Raw genomic sequence first — 18,720 nt, 5'->3', positions numbered from 1 at the left:
CACGCGCGTGCGTGCACACACACACACACACACACACACACACACACACACACACACACACACACACACACACAGAGGGAAAGAGGACAAGGAAGAGGAAGGAGAGACGAGGGAGGGAGAGAGAGAATGGGGATGTTTAAGAGGTCGAGGCAGGAGCGAGGGGAAGGTAATCAGATTTGCAGAAGAGGGATTAATGGTAATCGATGCTGTTGCAGAGATGAAGACAAAGACACTTTAACAAACTCTAAACACACAGGGAACAGAGCGTGAGAGAGCGTGACAGTGGATGTGATGATTAGCAAACCAGAGGAGTGAGAGGCAGTGTTGTTTCAATCACACATGGCACCATGAGTCGCAGGGATGGGAGGGGGAAAAAATATGTTTTGTATAGAACCTTTGTTACCAAACCAGAATGCAGTTCAAAGTGCTTTACCGATAGCGAGGCCGATGCTAATTGAGAGACTAGGAAAATACACAAACTTCACTAAAGAAAATAAGAACAATGATTGTTCATGCACAGAAGAAGGAAAATTATGTACGTATTTATGTTTGTCATTGCAACTACATGTTGCTCTGTAGCCATAGAGCCCGACCAATATATCGGTTTGGCCGATATATTTTGGCCTTTATTTTACTTTATTCAAAACTGTTACTTTTCTGGATTCAAATAGCAGATCTACAAGCTCTGAGCTTGTGGATCTGCTACTTTTGATATACAGTATATGCGTGACACTCTAGTATGATCAAGTAGGCCAGGGTGTTAATTTACGCAAAAACGTTAAAAAAAGACAGCAACGAATTACAGTATGCAGCCGATGTATCCTGATTATTAACCACTTTCAACCTGCCGTTCCTGTTTCGGGCTTTTCATTATATAAGTATAAATTATACAAAAAAGAAAAGAAAATAGGTCTATTAAGTGGTTAAATAAAATTAACCCTTAAGTTTATGTGTAATTTATATTTACTTGTTTGCTTGTTCATTGTATAATTAAATGTTATTTTCATATTATCATTATGCTAATGATAATACACCTTTCAAAAGTAATTTGTGTTAATTTGTATTAGTTTGGTTTTAAGTTAAAGGTATATTCAGTGATTTTACTTAATTCAAATATCACTTATTTTTTTTGGATAATCCTCCCTACTATAGAGTGTGCTGACCATATAAGGAGTTCCTCCCTGTCCCCAGTGAGCCCCTGGGGTCAAAAAATCCTAGTTTCAGTTTTGGTGGCGGGTGGCAAAGCCTTCATCCAATCAGGATGAGAGGGGCCTTCCTCCAATCATGATCGACTGGGGGCGGGCCTTGGTGCACATGCTGTTGGCCTGTTGCACTTCCCCCCACTGTAGAGCGTGCATGTGCACATTTTGTTACCGGGGCGGACTGGGTGGTTTTCCAAATCACCCAAATCACTGAATGCTCCTTTAAAGTGCTTTCAAAAGGAAACTAAATGTTTGTTTAGAAAATGTTTTTCAATCTTTTATTTATTTATTTATTAATCATTACAAAATATTGTTCAAATTGGTGGACCTTTGTAGGACTCTCCAAAATTGTGATCGGCATTGGACCCACAACTCTGGCATCGGTCGGGCTCTATACCTTTAACATTTCCCTGTGTATTTAACATTGCCATGTGCTATACAATACGTGTTTCTTTAGAGCTGTTTAATACACAGGCAAGCGTGTAAAGTGCAGGTACACAAAATATTTGCAACATCATAGTGAGGGCGGTTCTTGTTTTAGCAGAATTCACATCTCAGGTGTCTGTCTCAGTCCTTCTGAAGACCGCCTCCTCACCTTCCTCGCCCAGTCCACGGTACTAGCTCCGATCAGAACCTCTCTCTCCGCTATATACAGTATAGCTCAGAGTCAGTTGTCGACTAAAACTATGACTATGTTACTAAGACTATGACAAAAATGTTCATTGACTACCTTTTCATTCACTGACGAAAACAAAACAAGAACTAAATAGAAACAGGTATGATAACTAAGACTAAGACTAAAACAAATAAAAATAGTCTAAAATGTTGACAAAATTGTCAAATTATATTTGGTCTTAGTTTTAGTCATCATAGCTTAGTTATGTATTTTCATCAGAGCAAAAAAGTAGTGGACAAACATTTTTCCTCGTAGTTTTAGTCGAAATTAACACTGAATTGAACCAGGTTTTGTATACCACACCATAGACAACCAATATAAGGCAAACCTTCCCAAATGTCATCATGCTTTACGTAGCATGATTTTCATGATTCTGAATCCATTCCAAGCATTTGTTTTGCACGAAAAACACACATACGAAGTACTCCGTTCCACACAAAACTTGGCACAAACACTGGTTTGACTGCCATCAGTAGTGGACAAACATTTTTCCTCGTAGTTTTAGAAATTAACACTGCTCGGAGCTATCGTGGAGGATGATTCTAAACGGGGCTACACAAAGGATTCGCAACGCAACAAGTTAAAATGTGTAACCGCACTGACCTGGTTCAATTCAGGCTTGAATTGAATTGCGAATCATTTTTAATTGCCGAAACCCTTCAAAATTGGACACAAATTCTGTAGAACATTTGACCGTACAGTACGTGTTCCTTATCTCTGCCACTCACTTTCACTAGTAGTTTCTGTGTGTTTCTCGTGTGTGGAGAGAATCTTTTCTTCACATTCACAACCCCGTCTCCAGCCACAGGAATTGTCGTTCCCACAAACTGGAGTTTAAAACTTCTTCCCAAGGTCCACGGAGAACATGTCCAATAGGGAGTCCATTATATAACAGCTGGTATATTCATTTCTGACTGTTACATTTTGGAAGTGTGAGTGGCAGGATATGGACATGAGGAACCTACACAGTCACATGTTATACTCTAAAAAACAGACAAATTGTCGCTGTTGGGCGGAAATCTTTTGGGGGGTTTTTCCCATACATTATTGCCCTATCTTATAATTCAATGTATGATATTGTCTTGCAACAATAGAAAATCTACGATTTATAGCAATCTATGCCATTTTATTTTTTATTTTTTTAATGTACAGTAGGACATTTTCAGATCATTTTGAATCATCTATATTCGCAAAAAAGGGATTACCAACGTTAAAAGTGGTTAAACTGGATTTTATAAATATTTAACCAATTATCCATTGAAACACAAGGTTTCTTTTCTCCATTTCCCAGAAGTCACATAATGTTTCTGCCAGAACTTTATGGCTGCTGAGTGCTGAGCCCATCTAGAATGGACCTGGTCAGTCTAGTTTAATGAAGAGGGCATGGTGCTAATGAATGGTTTGCACACTCATGACATTAGCTTTATAAGGCAATATCTGTCTTTACTAGTGGGAGTACGGATGCTCAAATTGGCCACGAGAGATTATGGTGAGGTTGTGAACAACAAAGAACAACCCGATCAGGATGATTGTGATGGTTATCAAATTGAGTTTTGACCTCAAGGGTCAGAGCTAATTCGCTGTGACGGTATAATGGAGCTAATTGAGAGCCATTACTTTAAAGAACCCAAGTTAGATGGTGTTGGTTCACACTTCCATCAGTATTTGCTCAGAGCAGTGTCTCATGTTTTGTAAATTGTATATGAATAGAGATTTATACCTATAGTGTACAGACATTCTTCTGCTATAATACTACGTACCCCCCTCCCTTCAGTGTCTTTGCCTTTAAAACAGAACCGTGAACATGTATGTATGTCTTTCATGGGATATAAGTATTATACTGTATGTTTTAAATGTTTTAGGCATCACATTTTTCTAACCAGTTTGTATCCTGAGAGGGAAAAAGCGCTGTGGATGAATGTTCAACATTTCGTGGAACGAAATCTACGACTTAAGACGAGAGACTTTTTATGGCGTTGGTTGGTTGATGAAAAACATTTATTTTCTTTCTCTTTTTTGGCAGGACATTGGGGGTGCATATGGTTTCTCTTGGCTGAGCATGGTCGTAGAATCAATAGAAACTGAGCACTTCCTGTTACCACTGTTACTCTGCAGCGATTTTAAAATGGCTGCCCTGGGAAAACTGACATTGTTTCATGGAACAAGGGTATAATTTGTGGCGTGTACATACAGTAGTGTTATACATACAGACCATTTATAACCGGGTCTTAGGTAAAGTTTTATTTGAATTCTTTCAATTCAGATCCAGAAATTCCATTACATAAGGCGTCTGTTAACAGTGTGTGTCATGATCTAAACAAAAGTGTCGCAAAATGCTGTGACATTGTCAGATAAAGAACTCAATAGGACAATATTGACTGTTTAATATCTTGGTTCCTGACTTAAATACAGAAAATGTGTTGTGAAACAAGTTGGAAATTACTGTAGTATAACATTACTTACGTATTATGAATACACACTGTATATGACAACCTAACCAAAAGATACAAACATCATAACCTAGGATTGTGAATGCAATTATTATTGTTTGTTTTATGTTTGGATGACAACCCACTTCATGAACTGACAGATGTAGGCTACTTCACTCGTCTTGTACAATGAATAATTGACACATGTGAAACACAAATGCTGTACTAAAGTCAGTCCAACATCTCTGAAAGCACTTTTTGAGGTGTGTCAGTGTGTGTTCATTTGTTTTTCAACTGAACCTGTATTAATTCAGCAAGGATATGTTGAGTTCAGCAGGATAAGTCACCTTACATACTGACACATTTTGAGAGACGTTACAAGCCTCAAATCTACAAACTACTGTATGTATCATGTGAATTAGGCACACTTATTTGCATGATAGCCATTCATTATTTGTATAGTTTTCGTCCTATATATAAATTGCCTAGTAGCCGGGGAGCCACAATTGCCGCCCGCTCTGCCGAAAACATCGCGAAAAAAAGTTTTGTATACCACACCATAGACAACCAATATAAGGCAAACCTTCCCAAATGTCATCATGCTTTACGTAGCATGTGACAATTGTGACTTGTCAAACTAGGGGGTTTTCATGATTCTGAATCCATTCCAAGCACTTGTTTTGCACGAAAAACACACATACGAAGTACTCCGTTCCACACAAAACTTGGCACAAACACTGGTTTGACTGCCATCAGAATATCCACAACAGGGGCAACACCCCCCCATGGGTGCCACAAGTGCACCGTTGCTCTGATGCACACCAAACCTAGCACACACTGTTCAGGGGACTGATGCACACCAAACCTAGCACACACTGTTCAGGGGACTGCCATCAAAATAGCCACACCAGGGACCACATGTGCTGTAGCTGCAGCCATTTTATGAACCTATAACAATGAGGCCAGTTTAATTATAATTAGGCCAGTGTACCGTAAAAAAGACAAAAACAAACAAAAAACACAAAACAAAAGTAGCTAAATGAAATGTGACGTCTCTCGTCGCTTTGTGTCTTCTATGAATATCTGGGAGAAGAAAATTTATCCGGATGAATATTTATATGGCAAGCTATGATACTGTCTGCAGATAATGTTTTTAGAGGTGTTCAGCTTCTTTTAAAATGCTAAGCTTTCATGCTGTGTATAACACACACACGCGTGCGTGCGCACACACACACACACACACACACACACTAACACATTTGTATTACAATCTAATCTTAACTATAAATGTGCCAAGTCTCTGTGTGTGTGTACGTATGTCTGTACGTCTGTAATCCACGTAACTCGAGAACCATTCACCCCACCGACTTCAAATTCGACACACACGTTCCAGCGTGTGTCCCAGGAAGTGCAATACCCGGGGTTGCGTCGGTCGGACCCACAGTTGTCCAGGGCCCCTGCCCAGTGTCCATATATGGAGCTGGCTTGTTCTGACATCATTCTGACATCGACTCCATTGGGCATTCCTGACAACGAACTCTAACTCTCAACAAACCCCTATAGGGGCATGCATTTCCAACTTGCATCGTTCCAAGTACGCCAGTGCCCAACGGGCAGCGCTGTAGAGGCTCCAACAGGCACCGCTCTAGTCTAAATGCACCAAGTCTCTGTCTGTCTCTGTGTGTGTGTGTGTGTGTGTGTGTGTGTGTGTGTGTGTGTGTGTGTGTGTGTGTGTGTGTGTGTGTGTGTGTGTGTGTGTGTGTGTGTGTGTGTGTGTGTGTGTGTGTAATCCACATAACTCGAGAACCATTCGCCCCACCGACTTCAAATTCGCACACACGTATTCCACACCCCCACAGGGAGTGCAGTGCCGAGTGTATAGAGTCCGTCGTAGAGCCGGTTGTCCAGAACCAGCACCAAAGCCTCTGCCTGGGCTCTGTACCTGATCACCCCTATATCTCCATAAATATGGAGCTGTCTTGTTCTGACATCACAATGCTTGTCCTGACATCTTCATAGACTCCTTATTTGGGCATGCCTGACAAAGAACTCCATATAAGGGCATAAAAGGTACTACACAGACATAACTGGGTGGGGCATGCATTTCCAACTTGCATCGTTCCAAGTAGGCCAGTGCCCAATGGGCACCACTCTAGACTATCTACAGTATAAATGCACCAAGTCTCTGTACGTACGTGTACATCTTTAATCCACGTAACTCGGGAACCGTTCGCCCCACCGACTTCAAATTCGACACACGCGTTCCACACCCCCACAGGGAGTGCAGTGTCGGTGTCTAGTCCATCGGAGAGCCGGTTGTCCAGAACCAGCACCAAAGCCTCTGCCTGGGCTCTGGACCTGATCACCCCTACTGTAGCATTCCTTACTCAGCTCATGGGGGCTATAGTTCATAGCTCATGGGGCTATAGTTCATAGCTCATGGGGCTATAGTTCATAGCTCATGGGGCTATAGTTCATAGCTCATGGGGCTATAGTTCATAGCTCATGGGGCTACTACTGTAGCGAGTTGGAAAAGGGGCGAGTCGTCTCGGTACCGTCTCTCTCACCTCCATCTTGCTATTCAAGCATAACCATTGAGCTAGATTGGACATTATTAAGTCCCTATAGAAACCTGAAGTTATAATGAACAAACAGGATTGCTATAAACCACAGGAGAAAAAAAACTCTTCCATTTGAATATGTATTAAAAACCAAGACAACAACACAGATACATGTTTTCCAATACACAAACTGACACCAACCCCCTAGTTTTTGTACCTAGATGACAGTGGTGCTTCTGTCCTGCTGTCGTTGTTTTGTTCAGAACAGCCATCCGTCTACATAGACCTGCAGGTCACACTTTGCTTTGCATTTCAATACATCCTATAGGTGTTGATGGGCAGGTTGACCATTTACAGGAGTAAATGCGTTCAAAGAGGATGATCATCTGCTCTACTGTATGCTGCTCTGCTATTTGGTCTACTGTTTACTATAGGCCTACATTTTCTTTTGTATTACTAGGCCTGTGGTATATAAATCTCCCTCTCTCTCTCTCTCTCTCTCTGACATGGACTCCATCAATGAAGTGAAGATATATCATTTATTTTGCAAACAGACATTTCAGTTGATGGGTAGGCTACTGTGTAAACGCTATGTAACATGTAAACTGTGTTTATGGTAACTTCATCAATCATATCAGCAATATCAGCCTAGTAACCAACAAGTAACCAAGTGTCCTCTGGTAGATCAGAATCCTCAGAAATTATGTTAATGATTGTATTAGCTTATTGGATGTCGGCAATATCGGAAGTCATTTGGAAATAAAACCATTCGTTTTGGCATTATCCAAAAATAGTTAAAATATCACGCTGAAATGACAAGAAACTTAACATAGCTGGAACAAGTCTAAGAGACTCCCAAGTGTACCCTCATAGCTTTTCTCTGCAGTGTGAATTCTCAGGTGGCATTTAAGGCTATCAATTTGAGAGAAGTGTTGTCCACACTGATCACATCTATGGGGTTTCTCTCCAGTGTGAATTATCTGGTGGCTTTTAAGGATGGACATTTGAGAGAAGTGTTGTCCACACTGAGCACATCCATATTGTAACCTGTGTGACCCGTTACAATAGAGGGGTTATGGCTATAGCATAAATATAAATACCTGCTATATTTATGCTGGGTTTTGGACTAGTTACCAGAAGTGCTAGGATCGACTATGGAGCCAAGTACCAGAATAAACACCAGTGTACAGTTTTATCTCTTGTTGGAAGTTAATGAACTGTGAACACTTCCCTTTTTAATATTAATAAATGTAATTATGAAATAGAAAAATAATAAAACACACATACAATTACTCAATTCAATTCAAATAGAAAATACAGACCCGGGTATCAAAACAAAATAAATCCTAATTGGCCAATATCTAAATTCAAGTTCCCTTCAGTCTCTGTTACTGATGTGCACTCAGTATATGTAGAACCAATTGTTTGATTCACCACCACTAATAGTTCAGTTCACACCACTGTGGGGTGGTGTGTGTACTCGTCCTACTGCACAATATGTGCAGTGGAGTTCTGATTTTCCTACCACACCGTTGAGTGAGTTGGATTGTGTGGGTATCGAGACAGTCAGCGGATCAACTCTCCAATCTTCTGCATGCAATTATCTTCTGGTTCATCTCCGTGGGTTTAGCTCGCCATGCTGGACATCAGCAGAATCAAACTCCAAAATCCAAGGGTTTCCAAAAAACCTGACCTACAGTAAGTAAGTCAGAATATATATCACATTCTGATATAGGGTTTATGATCCCCAAAATAAAATAATGCATTACTTTATCTTATCAGATTCACATTACTCATGTCAATACAATCATTGTAATTCTTATTATTTTACATTACATCACTAATGTAAAATTCCATTAATCCCAAAAACAATAAAACAAATAATCAAAATTCTTGATCAAAAACATATTCACATAAATGGCATAACACAGCTACACCAGGATCAAAACATTGCTATGTGGTCTGTATACTGCAATGGCAGCCTCCAGTAGTATGTGCAAGGGCAGGCAGCCTATACAGACACATGCAGTAAAAATATAGTTCTTACACCAAAGTGCTTCTTAGTGTGCAAAAAGCACAGGAAAGTGTTTAACACTACTCCCAATAAACATTCAGCATTGTACAAGCTGTGCAGAGATACAATAAAACATCACATCAACATAATTTATCTCACATGACCACTTCAGAATTAGCATGCTATCATTTGTAGCATAAGTCAATGCAGTTCCCTGTGCGTTTACTAGCATAGCATAGCATAGTTAGCATAGCAGTGAACAGCTTCTCACCATGGGTATCTCTCCAACAAACACAAACTTCGACACCAGGTCACTCTGGCTTTACCCAGAAGAGATTCTGGGTAATACAGTCAGCAGACTGTTCTAGCTTGAGTTTTACAACTATTTTGTTACTAAATACTGTCTTGTGGCTTCACTCAGTCAGTAGCTGCTGTCTCTTCTCTCACTCATGTGGCTCAGAAAGGAAGTTGCTTGGTCTGCACACAGGGCTTAGCTTGCTCAAACAGGAAGTGTCATGTTCAAAATAAAAGCACTCATCTCAAAATAAGGACTTCACAATAGATGACATCTTTAGTTTAGATTAATGATATATATTAACCATTTGTATCCTGACAGCTTATCTTAACTATAGTGTCTTAATATAATTAATATGGCTCACCATATAAAATAAACATTATGTTTGGGACACATTTCAGGTCTTTTCAACCCTGGGTTACACCCTCCCCTCTTGAATCTATGCACGTCCCTGTGCATTGGGACGGCTGCTTGGTACCAGGTTTAAGGGGATGGGGTGAGCAATTATCAGGTCTTAGGAATGGGCTGAGGTAAGTGTCTGTGGCTTTGGTTCCCATTAAGGCTTCAGTGAAAGCGGTGCTCAGACCATGGAATAAGGACTGGACAACGGATATCAGTGGGTTCCCAGGAGCTGAATACTGAAATCTTTCAGGTTCTCCTCTGTTTCTTGTTGAACGTCGGACAGCACTTGCTTGACCATCGGTTTCAGCATCTTCAGCTGGCACTGCATCATCAGTTGCCACTGGAACATTTTCAATTTCTGTTTCCTTTTCTTCCACAGGGACATCCTTTGTAGGAGTTTGTGAAGTTTCATCGGTAGGAGGTTCCTCTTCAGTAGTCTCGTGGACATTCATCGGTAAGTTTACTTCGGTAAGTTCTTCAGTGTTTTTATCCTTTTCAGTTGTCTCATCAGCAGTAGAAGGTAAGTACTCATCACCAGAAGCGGCTGGCGGAACATCAGGTACGTTTCTCACTTCTGTACTGCATAAGGGATCAGGTAGGTACTCTTCACCATCTAGGGCATCATCATGTAAGTGATCTTCTCCTGAAGCAACATCAGGTAGGTCAATGTCATGTATTGTCTCCGTTTTATCTTGAAAGCTTGGATCAGGGCAGTTGTTTGCTCTGGGAATATCATAGACTGCTGTAAATCTGGTGTTTTCCACCGCAGGCTGCTCTCTGAACCACTCATAAGGAATTTCATCCTCAGAGTCTGAGTGTACGCTCACATCTTCAGGTTGTTGAGCAGACTTTCGTGTCTTTGGTCGTTGTGGTTTTGGTAAATCAGGCTCCTCTTCAGTCAGTGGGAGAGATCCACATGGAAGTAGAAGGTCTCTATGTAGAGTTCGCAGAGGACCATCTTTGTTCTCTGGTCTGAGAGTATAGACTGGGAGATCACCAGCTTGCTTCACCACCACATATACGTCTGACTCCCATTTATCAGCAAGCTTGTGCTTACCGCGAAGGCGGACAGCTCTCACCAACACTCTGTCACCAGCTTCTAGCCTAGAAGCGGTTATATGTCTGTCAAATCTTGTCTTGTTCTTTTCTGCTATCTTTTTGGCATTGAAGGTGGCTATCTTGTAGCTCTCTTCCAGATGCGACTTGAGATTCTGCACATACTGTGAGTGAGACTTGTGTTCACCTTCTTTCAGGGGTAATCCAAATGCCAGGTCGACAGGCAACCTTGGTTGACGACCAAACATTAGTTCATAGGGTGTGTACCCTGTTACGTCATTCTTCGTACAGTTGTACGCGTGCACCAGGGGTTTCACAAAGTTTCGCCATTGTGATTTGTCTTTATTTTCCAGCGTTCCTAGCATGTTTAACAACGTCCTGTTAAAGCGTTCGACTGGATTCCCCCTGGGGTGGTATGGGGTAGTACGAATCTTACGGATACCAGCAACCTTGCATAGTTCCTTGATAGTACGTGACTCAAAATCAGGTCCCTGATCGCTGTGCAGACGTTCTGGGACTCCGTAATGGACTATGAAGTAATCCCAGAGACATTTTGCGACCGTCTGGGCCTTCTGGTTTGGTGTTGGGATGGCAACAGCGTATTTTGTAAAATGGTCCGCTATCACTAGGACATCTTTCGTATTACTTCTGTCAGGCTCTATCGACAAGAAGTCCATACAGACAAGCTCTAGTGGTCTGGTGGATGTTATGTTGACCAATGGTGCGGCTTTCTGTGGTTGTGTTTTTCTTCGAATGCACCGATCACAGGTCTTGATTTTTCTTTCAACGTCAGCTGCCATCTTCGGCCAGTAGAATCTGGTTCTAACCAAGTCTAGGGTACGCTCAATACCTAAGTGACCCATATCATCGTGAAGACTTTGGAGAACAACAGCTCGGAGCTCTTCAGGTAAGACAAGCTGATGAGTAACACAGCTATTGTCTTGCCGTCTTCGATATAGAACTTGGTTGCGCATTTCGAGTCGATTCCACTCTCTTAGAATGAATGGTATATCAGGGAGCTCTTTTCTGACTGTTGGTGGGATTTTTTCTCCACTTTCAATGTGGGATATGACTTCCCTCAGACAGGGGTCAGCTTGTTGTTTGTCTCTGATATCTGTTTCAGACAGGTGAGGAAGGACAGGTAGACCACCATGCTGTTCCTCGTTCACGAAGTCATCTGGCAAGGCATCAGGCGAAATTGCTAATGACTGCACCAGAGTTATGGCTCCATCGCTGTCGCTGTCTTCGTCTGTTGGGTTACAGACCATGTGTTTCTCACAGATGGCATGCACAACTTCTTGACTTAGACCAGCTTCAGGGTCAGTCAGATGTGTTTGGGTGAACTGGCTTATGCGCTCCTGTTCCTTCTGGGACATCAGGTCATTAGTCAGCTCTCCATGGGGCCTTCTGGAAAGACCATCTGCATCAGAATTCAGTTTTCCTGCACGGTATTGGAGTTTGAAATCAAAAGTGGACAGGGCTGCTAGCCATCTGTAGCTAGTGGCATCTAGTTTCGCAGTGGTAAGAATATACGTTAGTGGATTACTGTCGGTCACGACAGTGAACTGGCCTCCGTACAGGTAATCACCAAACTTTTCCACTGCTGCCCACTTTAAGGCCAGAAATTCCAGTTTGTGGGCTGGATACCGTGACTCACTGCGAGACAAACCCCTGCTGGCATAAGCAATAACTCTCATGCAACCTTCTTGCTCCTGGTATAGGGCTGCCCCAAGCCCGATGGTACTGGCGTCAGTATGAAGGACATACGGTAACTTGGGGTCGGCGAAACCGAGAACAGGGGCTGTAGTAAGTTTGTCAATGATGGTGTTAAATGCAAGTTCACAGGTGGTTGTCCAGCGATCACCAAAGGGCTTTTTCGGGTCATGGTACTGGTGAGTTGTCACCTTAAGCTTGGCATTCTTGTGCAGTGGCGGGTATCCAGAGGTCAGGTCAGTGAGAGGCTTGACTATGCTGGAGTAGCCTTTTATGAATCTGCGATAGTACCCCGAGAAGCCAAGGAACGATCGCAATTGTTTCAACGTCTGGGGCGTCGGCCACGTTTTCAGGGCTTTCACTTTTTCAGGGTCGGTCTCCACTCCATGTTCGGATACGACATGTCCCAGGTACTTGACTGATGACTGAAAGAATTTGCATTTCTCGAGGGAGAGTTTCAAACCATATTCCTTCAGGCGGTTTAGAACTCGCATCAGTCTTGTCTCGTGCTCTTCCAATGTTTTGGAGAAAACGATGATGTCATCAAGAAATACAATCACTTCTTTCAGGTTCATATCGCCCATACATTTTTCCATCAGACGCTGGAATGTACTTGGAGCATTTGTAATGCCTTGGGGCATACGATTAAACTCCCAGAATCCCATGGGGCAGACGAAAGCGGTTTTGGCTTTGTCTGACTCGTCAACCTCGATCTGGTAGTAGCCGGATTTTAAGTCGAGAACTGAAAACAATTTGGATCCGGTGAGTGTCGTGAATGTCTCTTCCAGGTTTGGGAGCGCGTAAGCATCCTTTACAGTCTGTAGGTTGAGTTTCCTGTAGTCGATACAGAGGCGGACATCTCCATTCTTCTTTCGTACTACTACTATAGGCGAGGAAAATGGGGATTCCGACTCACGGATCACTCCAGCTTGCAGAAGTTCTTGCAGGTGCTTACGGACCGCTTCCCGGTCTTGAGGGTGTATGGGACGGGCTCTGTGTTTAAAGGGGGTTTCATCCGAGAGCTTGATTTGGTGCTTCACCTTATCAGTTCTTCCGAAGTCAATATCATGCTGAGCGAATACTTCGGGCATGCTGTTCAGCTTCTCTGTGATACGCTCCTTCCACTCGGCAGAGACAGGAGAGTCATCGAAGTTGAACCTTGGATTGGAGTTCTGGGGAGATTCTGATTTTGGTGAAGTGGCACTATGCTCTTGGGAGAGGACTCTCTGAAATGCACTGAGCTCACCAATGACACACCTCTGCGGAATAATAATGTCATGGTCGGACTCATTGGAAAGTACTACTGGTACTTTGTAAGGTTGGTTTTGGGGCAAGTCAATGAGGCAGGTGTTCACCAGAATTCCACCTGGCAAGGAGGACAAGGAAGGCTGCTCCAAAACGACAGACCTCGCAGTCGTGCATACATTTGCAGTGACGCGACCTTCCAGTACCACCGTTTGGCCCGCTGGGACTAACTGGGGACTTGTGCTATGCATCTTAACCAGCCCGTGGTTACCATCCTCGTTTTGACGCTTTCTCAATTCAAGGACCTTTAGCACTGCTTTGTAGCCATGTGCTACTGGTTGATGTGTCTCAGAAGTGGCTTCAGAATAGGTCTCATACAAGACATCAAGCGCGTTGGTTCCGATCAGCACAAGTGAGTTAGAATCAGTTCTGATGTCTGGGACTACTAAAGCGAGTGTGGGAACCTCAATTTGTGAACCAACAAACTCTTTGGGAAAGATGACACTTAGCTCGATGTATCCCAGATAAGGTACAGACTGACCGTTGGCTCCTTCAACTTCAAGCAAGTCATAGAGTGGTTTGATCTGGTATTCAGACATACATTGCTGCAGGAATGACTGAGGGACCGTGGTGACTTGTGAACCTGTATCGAGTAGACAGTTGACAAGGTGTCCTTCTATTTCAACTTGTGCTGTGCTCTTTGTGCCTACTAAGCCTTTTGGTAGCTTGAAGGTACTCCTTTCTTTTGTTTGAGACATTTTCATCAGGGTACGCTTCTTGGCAGTCACTTTGGGTTTGTTTTCAATGGGACGTGGTTGATCATCTACAGCTCCGGTCTGTCCCTCGACAGGAACTGACTTCAGTTTAAAGAATCTGCGGAAGCTTCTGCTTCCCATATCTGCTGTCGGTCTTTCAGTTCTTTTCTCTTTGCTGCTACGAGAGCAGGGTTTGCATCAGACTCACAAGTAGCAACAATATGTCCATCTTCTCCACAGCGAAAACAATACCAGGGCCTTGGCTTTGATTTATTGCTTTTATGGGGAGATGGATTGGATTCAGTCTGTGCATGGTCAGGTCTTTTAGTTTTAGTCTCTTTCGATTGGCCTTTCTTGGGAGCTTTTGGCTTGTTGTTCAACAGCGACGTTAGCTGACTCTTCAGGTCGGCAACTTGCTTCTTTAGCTCTCGTATGCTACTTGTGTCAGAGCTGGCTTGACTTTCATCGTCGTTGTCACTCACGCTCTGTACACGCAGCACAGCTTTCTGCTTTGTGACTCCTAAGTGCCGTTTCATTCTTGTGGCTTTTGCCGATTGTCGGTCTTCCTCTGTGCGTATAAGCAGTAACAGTTCTGCAAATGACGGGGGATTATCTTTTAGTTTTTTGTCTTCAAGATGGAGGTCAGTTATCAGACTGTTCTCCCAGCAGCCTCTACAAAACTGTCGCAGAAGGTGCCTGTCTACGTCTCGCACTGCGACTCCTCCTCTGCGTACAGCATTATTCAGAGCCACCTGAAGGCGTTGCAAGTAGGTAGACGGCTTCTCCTCAGGGAAATCTTGTAGTGTATTCATGAACCGGACAAACAGTTCTTCACCATCTTCGACTGTGGCGAATGCAGAGTCCAGTATCTGCAGATAGGCAGTAGGTGGCGCTTCAGGCCCGAGGTGCCTGACGACATCAGCAGCTGGGACGAGAAGGCTTTCAAGTATCTTGCGAGTTTTCTCAAGGTCAGACACTGTCTCTTTCATCATCAATTCGGTGTGAGAACGCCAAGTGTCGTAGTCAACTTCACTGTGTGGTTTAGGGAGCTTTCCTGAAAAGGCTCTCAATCTCACGGTAGAGTGAGGATGGGAGGGTCTGTCCTCACTTCGAACAATGTGCTCCACCACAATCTTTTGAACTTCAGGTGGATTGAGCTCACTGGGGTTTAGAGTCAGGGGGGTCCTTGATCTATGTGAGAAGGTGGATGTCGCACCCTGTTGAATATCAGTCGGGCCTGACATCGGGGAATGGGCAGTATTGATGGCAGGTTTAAAAGAAGGGGAAGTGACAGACAACTGTGACGGTTGGCTGGGCTCTGCTCTCGGATCAGGGTTCCCTGTAGATTTAGAAGTGCATTGCTCAGTGGGCTCACCACCAATAGACCCTGCTATTTGTGACATGACATCCCTCAACACTTCTTCAAAATCCTTTCCACTCAGCTTGGCTATGCCCTTTAACTCGTCAAGGTAAGTCTGCGTAACATTGCTCCCCACCCTTTGTGTGTAAACTGCTGCTAAAGCCCTCACATGGAATGTGACATCAGGATTATCTGCAAATGGTTGACTGTATGGCAAACGGGGTTCTAATGCTTGTAAAGCGGTGCCGCTGTCAAACTCAACAATAATATTTTTATCGAACTCTGAGTCTGGGTCGTCTATACTAAGAACCCTACGTATTGAACCATATGGCTCCAAGAAGTTTTGAATTTCTTTGTCTTTTTCTGTCCCTTTCTCTGCCCCTGTTAAACTCACTATAACAGCATTTGGGACTTTAACACTTTGTTGTTCAACAATATCCATCTTGTGGAAATGCACGTTGGGCTGTATGACAAAGTGGTGTCTATTCTGGTTTTATCTGGCTCCTGGCTAGCTCGCCACGTTATGTAACCTGTGTGACCCGTTACAATAGAGGGGTTATGGCTATAGCATAAATATAAATACCTGCTATATTTATGCTGGGTTTTGGACTAGTTACCAGAAGTGCTAGGATCGACTATGGAGCCAAGTACCAGAATAAACACCAGTGTACAGTTTTATCTCTTGTTGGAAGTTAATGAACTGTGAACACTTCCCTTTTTAATATTAATAAATGTAATTATGAAATAGAAAAATAATAAAACACACGTACAATTACTCAATTCAATTCAAATAGAAAATACAGACCCGGGTATCAAAACAAAATAAATCCTAATTGGCCAATATCTAAATTCAAGTTCCCTTCAGTCTCTGTTACTGATGTGCACTCAGTATATGTAGAACCAATTGTTTGATTCACCACCACTAATAGTTCAGTTCACACCACTGTGGGGTGGTGTGTGTACTCGTCCTACTGCACAATATGTGCAGTGGAGTTCTGATTTTCCTACCACACCGTTGAGTGAGTTGGATTGTGTGGGTATCGAGACAGTCAGCGGATCAACTCTCCAATCTTCTGCATGCAATTATCTTCTGGTTCATCTCCGTGGGTTTAGCTCGCCATGCTGGACATCAGCAGAATCAAACTCCAAAATCCAAGGGTTTCCAAAAAACCTGACCTACAGTAAGTAAGTCAGAATATATATCACATTCTGATATAGGGTTTATGATCCCCAAAATAAAATAATGCATTACTTTATCTTATCAGATTCACATTACTCATGTCAATACAATCATTGTAATTCTTATTATTTTACATTACATCACTAATGTAAAATTCCATTAATCCCAAAAACAATAAAACAAATAATCAAAATTCTTGATCAAAAACATATTCACATAAATGGCATAACACAGCTACACCAGGATCAAAACATTGCTATGTGGTCTGTATACTGCAATGGCAGCCTCCAGTAGTATGTGCAAGGGCAGGCAGCCTATACAGACACATGCAGTAAAAATATAGTTCTTACACCAAAGTGCTTCTTAGTGTGCAAAAAGCACAGGAAAGTGTTTAACACTACTCCCAATAAACATTCAGCATTGTACAAGCTGTGCAGAGATACAATAAAACATCACATCAACATAATTTATCTCACATGACCACTTCAGAATTAGCATGCTATCATTTGTAGCATAAGTCAATGCAGTTCCCTGTGTGTTTACTAGCATAGCATAGCATAGTTAGCATAGCAGTGAACAGCTTCTCACCATGGGTATCTCTCCAACAAACACAAACTTCGACACCAGGTCACTCTGGCTTTACCCAGAAGAGATTCTGGGTAATACAGTCAGCAGACTGTTCTAGCTTGAGTTTTACAACTATTTTGTTACTAAATACTGTCTTGTGGCTTCACTCAGTCAGTAGCTGCTGTCTCTTCTCTCACTCATGTGGCTCAGAAAGGAAGTTGCTTGGTCTACACACAGGGCTTAGCTTGCTCAAACAGGAAGTGTCATGTTCAAAATAAAAGCACTCATCTCAAAATAAGGACTTCACAATAGTTGACATCTTTAGTTTAGATTAATGATATATATTAACCATTTGTATCCTGACAGCTTATCTTAACTATAGTGTCTTAATATAATTAATATGGCTCACCATATAAAATAAACATTATATTTGGGACACATTTCAGGTCTTTTCAACCCTGGGTTACAATATGGTTTCTCTCCAGTGTGAATTCTCTGGTGGCGTTTAAGGTAGCACAATAGAGCAAAGTGCTGTCCACACTTGTCACATCTATGGGGTTTCTCTCCAGTGTGAATTCTCTGGTGGCTTTTAAGGGTGGACATTTGAGAGAAGTGTTGTCCACACTGATCACATCCATAGGGTTTCTCTCCAGTGTGAATTCTCTGGTGTTTTTTAAGGTCGGCCAATTGAGAGAAGTGTTGTCCACACTTGTCACATCCATAGGGTTTCTCTCCAGTGTGAATTCTCTGGTGGCTTTTAAGGTTGCACAATAGAGAAAAGTGCTGTCCACACTTGTCACATCTATGGGGTTTCTCTCCAGTGTGAATCCTCTGGTGTCTTTTAAGGGTAGTACTTTCAGAGAAGTGTTGTCCACACTGATCACATCCATAGGGTTTCTCTCCAGTGTGAATTCTCTGGTGGTTTTTAAGGTGGGCCAATTGAGAGAAGTGTTGTCCACACTGAGCACATCCATATGGTTTCTCTCCAGTGTGAATCATCTGGTGTCTTTGAAGTGTGGATATGTGAGGGAAGTGTTTTCCACACTGATCACAGCAATGTGTTTTTTTCTTTGCCAAGCTTCTTTGTTCATTCACCTCTGGTAGGTAAGGGCAGTCAGACTGGAACACTGGATTGGAAACAATACAAAGGAAAGATTATTGATAGGTAGAAATACATACATTACTAAAAGTAGTTGTTGTGCAACAAATCCATGTCATATAACTACAAACATACTACTTTAAACAAGTAATAAGTAATACTAGGA

Source organism: Electrona antarctica, assembly GCF_951216825.1.
Source record: "Electrona antarctica genome assembly, chromosome: 15".
In the NCBI taxonomy this organism is placed as follows: Eukaryota; Metazoa; Chordata; class Actinopteri; order Myctophiformes; family Myctophidae; genus Electrona; species Electrona antarctica.
This window is presented reverse-complemented; position numbering follows the sequence as displayed.